This window comes from Galeopterus variegatus, unplaced genomic scaffold (assembly GCF_000696425.1).
Source record: "Galeopterus variegatus unplaced genomic scaffold, G_variegatus-3.0.2 Scaffold10804, whole genome shotgun sequence".
NCBI lineage: Eukaryota > Metazoa > Chordata > Mammalia > Dermoptera > Cynocephalidae > Galeopterus > Galeopterus variegatus.
The window spans coordinates 32,979-40,989 of NW_007736915.1; the positions used below are offsets into that span (position 1 = coordinate 32,979).

The window sequence follows — 8,011 nt, forward strand, 5'->3', positions numbered from 1 at the left end:
CACAAATGGATGCAGAGACCACACAAAGAAGTTGTATTCTGTGCTAGAGGGTAAATGATACATTAATGCATTTCATATGATCTTAAAATATAAAGAGGAGTGTGTAATACCTCTGAGATTTTAGAGAGGGCACAGCAATTTGAAATTAATGTAAAGGCTTCACTTGAATATATTATTATACTTTTCATTTTTTTCTTTTTCCTAAACATAGACCATGAGAAATGGCAGGACCTTAGGGAAACCAAAGTCCCGCACCAAGATATGTTTTTTTTTTTTTTACTTTTATTTGCATTTATTTTATGCTGAATTTATTCTTGAGCCATAAGTTTTTGTTTCTTTAGTTTCCTCTGGGATATCTTTTTCTTCTGTGCAACCTTCTCTTCTGGTTTGGGAACAATTTGCTTCTTTTCAGTAAGGATCATCTCGATGTGGCGGGGGAGCTCATGTATGGGTTAATCCAACCATGAGCTCTGTAAGTACAGCGGTGCATCTTGGGTGCTTTGTTCACCTGGATATGTTCAATAACCAGAGAATCTACATCTAAACCCTTAAGTTCAGCATTACTCTCTGCATTTTTAAGCATGTGCAGCAAAAATTCAGCACTCTTTTTGGGCCACCAACCCTGTGTCCACTGTTTGGCCTGGGCACACCTGCCAACTCCACCATTGTAACACCTTAATGGTACACATTGCTTCTGTAAGGTGACATCCTTCAGATACTTGGTGGCTTTACAGATATGCATACCCTTGATGGCCTGAGCAGTTTCACGGGTGTTCTTAAAGTGAACATGAAGATTTGAACCTCTTGATTTGCATGATTTTGTGGGGTTTTCTGGGTCAAGTGAATAGCGAACCATTTTCAAAGATCACCTTAGGCTGCTCACTCAAATATCAGCTTTGAAAAAAAATTATGTATCGGTTTTGAAAAGGACATTCATCAACAAATCTAGAAAGCTGTTCCTTTCATTCTCTTTTGAGTGCTTAACCACAAGAATTCTACCACATTTGGAACAAAATGGTTACATCTGCTTAAGAAAGACTTACTACCAGAGTTCTACTAGGAGGGGAAGTCAGCTGGGAAACCAACTGGTTCAACCAGAGTTCACTTAGTCAATTCCTATTTATTCCATAGGTGAAAATTTGATTCACAGATTATCAGTGCCTAAACTTTCTTCTTCCTCTGGATTTTAGACCTTTGTTAATTTTGCTGCTCCCACTCTACCAATGGGCTAAAGTAGGATAGAAGAGTAGTAATCAATTTTCATATGTTAATGTGATTAGTAGAAAGAGTGAAATGGGATTTAATAATTATTTATGGATTTCATGTATTTCCGAGAATTTCTGACCACGATGAAGTCAGCTGATAGTTTACTCTTTTAGTGCTAGTTATTTATTGTTGTATAAATGAGATGTTGCATTAAAAGAAAAATAAACAGAGGGAAAGAAACGTATGGCCAGAAAACTTACAAGCTAAATTAAGGAAGACAAACATGAGAAAAATTAGAAACTTTCAGGACTATGAAGTATTTACAGGCATTATGTAGTTAGATGGCTTTTCTACAGAAAGGAGATCAGAATATGTTCTGAGAATAAAGTATTAGATGAAAATAGGAAAATTACCTTCAGAGACTAACTTCAGTTAGGGAAAAAGGGGGAGAAACCAGGCTTCTTATGTATTCATAGTACAAAGATCTTCAGTGTTACACAGAAGTTAATATTTAGTGGCATTATATGGGTTCATTTACAATAGATAAATATGAATCAGCTGTCTAGGTTGTAATAACCTGATACCAGTTAAGTGGTACTTTGGAATACCTTACATGTCTCTACTTTTTAAAGGGTCTAAGACTAAGGGTGACAGCAGTGGGGGCTGCTATCTTAGTATGACACCTGAAGCTTTCACAAGGTTCAACATGTTAAAAAAAAAAAAAAGCAGGAACACATTATTTTTCTTTTATTAACTGAAAGCCCAACATGTTTTCTCATTAAATCCTCTTCTGGATACAATAAAGTCAGAAATGATTACAACCCATGGCCTTTAACTGCTGAAGATGGTAGTTGCCATGTTCAGGAGAAATGCTTTGAATGAATGAACAAGAATCAGACTTTTTTATATCATCTGGGAGGGGTAAAATGGCCTAACTTTGGCTTAAAGAATTAGTGACCTTGCCAAACCAAATTGCTACTGTTAGTGTATAAATTAACAGCATCTACTCTGTGTATTTCCTAGTTTCTGACATACTTGTCTATTATTAATTCCATAATTAAATTCACACTGAACATTTCTTCCTTTATTAGCTGCATTAATTGGTGTCAACTCAGAAAAGTGCCTGTAAGGGTATACCTCTGCCTAGCTCTTAAAACGATGTGAAAGGATAGAGACAGCACAAAATCGGGCCTTTCCTTCCTCATTGACTAGAAAACAATTAGTCCTTTCATATGCATAGTACAGCACAATTTGCAAGTAATCTCATATTCATTATCTCATAACTTCACTAGAATTCTGTGAAAAAGGATTTATTATCTCCACATTGTAGATGAGGGAATTGAGGCTAGGTCAGCTTAAGGGACTAGACCAACATTACACAGTCAGCCAGTAGACGAGCTAGAGTTCTAAGACAGATCTCCGGATCACAAATTCATTTGCTTTTTTATACATGTGCTTGCTGGTTGTCTGGATTTGTTCTGTTCTGGCTTTAAAAAAATTCTACGATTTATGTCACATTGCACTATACATTCCCTGAGAAATACTATATTCATTTCTTAAATATGTACCCTAAAAGCCTAAAACATAATGCTATATACTCTGATACTACTAACTCAATATACATTAATTTCTGACTCAGTAGAAGGTAACCAAAAAGACAAAGTCAATTATGTATTTCAATTGCCTGAGTAGATTGAAAGAGATAATAAATCCAAATTGGAGGAAAACATAATCAGATTACTGGGACAAAGCAGCTCCCTAATCTGACTGCTTACACATGGCATAGTGAAAAGGAGGACTAAACTGAGTTCTAGTCCTAGCTTTGCCACTGATCAACTTTGTGAACTTGGCTGAGGTAGACACATCCCCTATATGGACCTCAATTTGCTAAACAGAAAAATGAGGGAACTGGAATCGACCAGAGGTTGGCAAAATCTGACTGGCATCTGAAGCTGCTTTTATAAATAAGTTTTATCCAAACACAGCCACTCTCACTTGTTTATGTACTGTCTATGGCTGCATTTTCAATGCAATGGCACAGTCAAGTAGTTGTGATGAAGACTATCTGGCCAATAAAGTCTCAACATTGACTATCTGGCTCTTCACAGAAAAAGTTTGCTGATTCCAGAACTAAACCATCTCAGATTCCTTCCAACTCTGATAATCCATACAACTATGAAATATTTACAGTCTTTACAATTGCATCCTACATGTAAACTTGCAAATTCTAATTTATACTACCTGTCATCTAATATTACTAGGAAGAAGGGCTTGTTCTTCATTTTTCTTGACTACGGTTAAGAGCAGCATTTGTAAAGTTTTTTTTTTTTTAAATAATCATTAAAAATATTTTAAACATGGTAAATGAACCTTTGAAAATAGCAGTTGGAGACTCCTATAATTAAAATCAGAAGAAAAACTGCTTGAGGACACCAATATCTTACTTCAATAGCATGACTTCTTGGAATACAGATATAAAATAGCAACATACAACAATATCAGGATATGTACAAAACACATTTTGTATCATAAACCACAGTCTACAAGTCAATATACTTACCCCGTACCCATTAGCAGCAATTCCCCATTCCCACTCAACACACTTCCACCTACCCCCAGCCCTAGGCAACCACTAATCTACCTTCTGCCTTTATTGATTTGCATGTTCTGGAACGAAAGCATACAATAATGTGGACTTTTGTGACTGGCTTCTTTGACTTGGCATAATGTTTACAATGTTAATCAATGCTGTAGCATGTATTAGCACGTCATTCTTTTCTGTCAAATGATATTCCATGGTATATAGATACATGATTTTATTTATCCATTTATCAGTTGGTGAACACTTGGGTTGTTTATAATTTTGGGCTATTATGAATGATGTTACTATGAGTGTTATGTGTAAGTTTTTGTGTGGACATGTTTTCAGTTGCCCTGGGTATATTCCTAGGAATGGAACTTCTGGGTCTTATAGTAAGTCTATGTTTAATTTTTTGAGGAACAGTCAGACTGTTTTCCAAAGCAACTGTACCACTTTACATTCCCACCAACAATGTACGAGGGTTCCAATTTCTCCACATTCTTGACAATATTCTTATTATCTGTCTTTTTGATTATAGCAATTCTAGTGTGAAGTGGTATTTCACCATGGTTTTGATTTGCATTTCCCTAATGGCAAATGATGTTGAGTATCTTTTCATGTGCTCATTGGCCATTTACATATCCTCTGAAGAATTTCTATTAGATCTTCCTATTTTATAAATTGGGTTATTGGATATTTTTATTGAGTTGCAATTATATATTCTTTATATATTCTGGATATAGTCCCCTATCAGATGTATGATTTGCAAATATTTTCTCCCATTCTAAGGGTTGTTCTTTCATTTTCTTGATGGTATCATTTGAAGCACAAACTGCTAATTTTGATGACATTCAATTTATTTTCTCTTGTGTTGCTTGTGCTGTTGGTTGTCACATCCAAGGAACCATTGCTTAACCCAAGGTCATGAAGATTTACTCTTATGTTTTCTATTAGCTCATACATTTAGGTTTATAATCTACTTTTTTATGTATGGTGTGAAGGAGACCATCTTCATTCTTTTGCACGTGGATATACAGTTGTCCTAGCACCCTTTGTTGAAGAATCTTCTTGCCTCATTGAATGATCTTGGCATCCTTGTCAGAAATCAACTCACCATACATGTAAAGGCTTATTTCAGGACTCTCAGTTCTATTCCACTGATGTATATTTCTATCCTTATGCCAGTACCACATACACCTTGATTACTGTATCTTTATGGTAAGTTTTGAATTGGGAAATGAGAGTCCTCCAACTTTGTTTTTATTCCTTAATTGACCTGGCTAGAACTTTACAATATTGAATAGAAATGGTAAGAGCAAACATTCTTGTCAGCATTCAGTCTTTCACCATTGAGCGTGTTAATGATGGGTTTTTCAGAGATAACCTTTATCAGGTTGAGAGTTTCCTTCTATGCCTAGTTTATTAAGCATTTTTTTTAAATCAAGAAAGTGTGTTGCATTTTGTCAAATTCTTTCTCTGCACTTATTGAAATGATCATATGGTTTTTATCCTTTATTCTATTAATGTGGTATATTACATTGATTTTTGGATGTTAAACTAATCTTGCATTTCTCAGGTAAATCCCACTTGGTCATGCTGTACAATCCCTTTTAAATGTTGTTGTATTCAGTTTGGTAGTATTTTGTTGAGAATTTCTACATCCATATACATAAAAGATGTTGCTCTGTGGTTTTCTTGTGATGTCTTTGGTTGTGGTATCAGGATAATACCGGCCTCATAGAATGAACCGTGAAGAGTTCCTTCCTCTTCTATTTTTTGGAATAGTTTGTGAAGTATTGGTATTAATGCTTCTTCAAATGTTTGGTAGAATTCAGTGGTAAAGCCATCTAGGCCTGAGTTGCTCTTTGTGGGTAGTTTTTATTAGTAATTTAGTCTCTTTACTTGTTATAGATCTTATTCGAATTGGCTATTTCTTCCCGAGTCAGTTTTGGAGTATGAATTTGGTGTATGAATTTTCTGTGTGTGAATTTGTCCATTTCATCTAAATTATCTAATTTATTGGCATGCAGTTATTCATACTATTCCTTTACAATTGTTTTACTTATGTGAGACTGGTAGTGATGTTCCTTCTTTGATTCTTTTAGTAATTCAAGTCTTCGCTACTTTGTTACTAATCAGCCTAGTTAAAAGGCTTGACAATTTTATCTTTCAAAAAAACTAACTCATGGTTTTGTTAATTTCCTCTATTGATTTTCTACTCTCTATTTCATTAGCTTATGCTCTAAATTTTTATTTATTTTCTTCCACTTGCTTTGAGTTTAATTTGCTCCTCTTCTAGTTTCTTAAGGTGAAAGGTTAGGTTATTGATTTGAGATATTCTTTCTTTTTAAATATAGGCATTTACTACAACTTCCATCTAGTGACAGCATTGGCTACATTCCATGCTTTTGTTTTATATTCATTTTCGTCAATCTCTGAATATTTTCTAATTTCCCATGTGATTTCTTCTTTGACCTATATTTAAAGTATGTTGTTTAATTTCCATGTATTTCTGAAGTCTCCAAGTTTCCCTCTGTTACTGATTTCTAATTTCATTCTTATTATGGTCAGAGAACATTCTTTGTATAATTTCAATCATTTTAAATTTATTGAGGCTTGTTTCATGGCTTACCATATGGTCTACCCTGAAGAATGTTCCACGTGCACTTAAGAATGTGTATTCTACTGGTTTTGGGTGGTGTTCTATAGATGTCTGTTAGGTCTAGTTGATGCATAGCATTGTTCAAGTCTTCTGTTTCCTTGTTGATCTTCTGCCTAGTTGTTCTACCCATTACTGAAAGTGGGACCTTGAAACTTCTCACTACTATCATTGAATTGTCTATTTCTCTCTTCAGTTTTTGCTTTATCTGTTTTGATCTGCTCTTAGGTTCATATATGTTTAAAATGGTTATATCTTCCTGATGGATAGGCCCTTTAATCATTATGAAACATCCCTATTTATTTTTAGTAACTTTTATTTGTTTTAGAGTTTATTTTGTCTGATATTAGTACAGCCACTCCAACTCTTTTATGTTTGGTGTTTGCATGATATTTTTTTTCTCATCCTTTTACTTTCAACCTATCTGTATCTTTAAATATAAAGTGCATCTCCTATAGACAGCATATAGTAGGATCTTAGTTTTTTTTATACAATCTGACAATCTTTGCTTTTTTTTTTTTTTGTCCTTTTTGAGACCGGCTGCACCGTGCTCAGCCAGTGAGCGCACTGGCGGTCATCCCTATATAGGATCCAAACCCACGGCGGGAGTGCCGCTGCGCTCCCAGCGCCGCACTCTCCTGAGTGCGCCACGGGCTCGGCCCTATAGGTCATTTAATGTTAGATCACCCCAGAGTTTCTATTTTATAAGAATGCCCTTCCCCAATAAGAAAGAATATTTATGATGGTTGTTTTGACATTTCCAAAATTAAAATAATAAAAAATTGTTTAAACTGCTAGTCTGAAGTTAATGTTAAGGTAGACAGTAATAATTGTGTGGGAGGTAAAGAATTTCTACATTTTAATATCCTCATATTTGCAACTATTAAGTCCCAGACTTCAGAGAGAGACTGAGAACAATTTGCTAAGCCATAGGATTCAGTAATCATAAAAACTATGGTATCTGCCCAAATTTCACAAAAATAAAATCTATGTGTGTTGAGGGGTTTCGATGGATATTGCAAATTTTATTCTTGAGGCTTCACCATGTTTCCAGAGTCATGGTTGAAATCGTTGCTTTGAAATGTTTAGAAATGTATACTAGATGCCTTAGGTAAATTATACATGAAAATATGTTTTAAGCATTTTCTGAATTTATAGTTGCTTTAAATGGTATTGAATCCAAGAGTGTGGGGCCTTATGATAGAGGAAAACACTATGCTGCTGAGTTTTCAAATAACATTCCCTTTTTGTTAAAACACGTACCTGCATTATAGAAAATTTAGGAAAAACATATAAGCAAAAAGAAAAAAAATCATGCATAATTTTAGCATTTAGAGATCAAGACCATTGTATCATCTCTTTATTTTTTTCCTCCATCATTTATAATGGCCACATGATATAACATTGTACGGATATACCATAATTTATTTAACCAATTTCTTATTGTTAGAAATTTAGGTTGTTTTTTGCTAAAATACATAAAATGGCAATGAATACCTCTGTAGGTAAATCTCTGTGCAGATCCATTGGACATTCTGCAAATACCTTTGGGCAGAAACAGAACT

The 8,011-nt window shown here is 34.6% G+C and overlaps 1 pseudogene; it reads right to left on the bottom strand.

Annotated features, from left to right (window-relative positions):
- Nucleotides 1-308: 308 nt before the first annotated feature.
- LOC103610242 lies at nucleotides 309-1,059 on the bottom strand (annotated as a pseudogene).
- Between the last annotated feature and the right edge of the window lie 6,952 nt (nucleotides 1,060-8,011).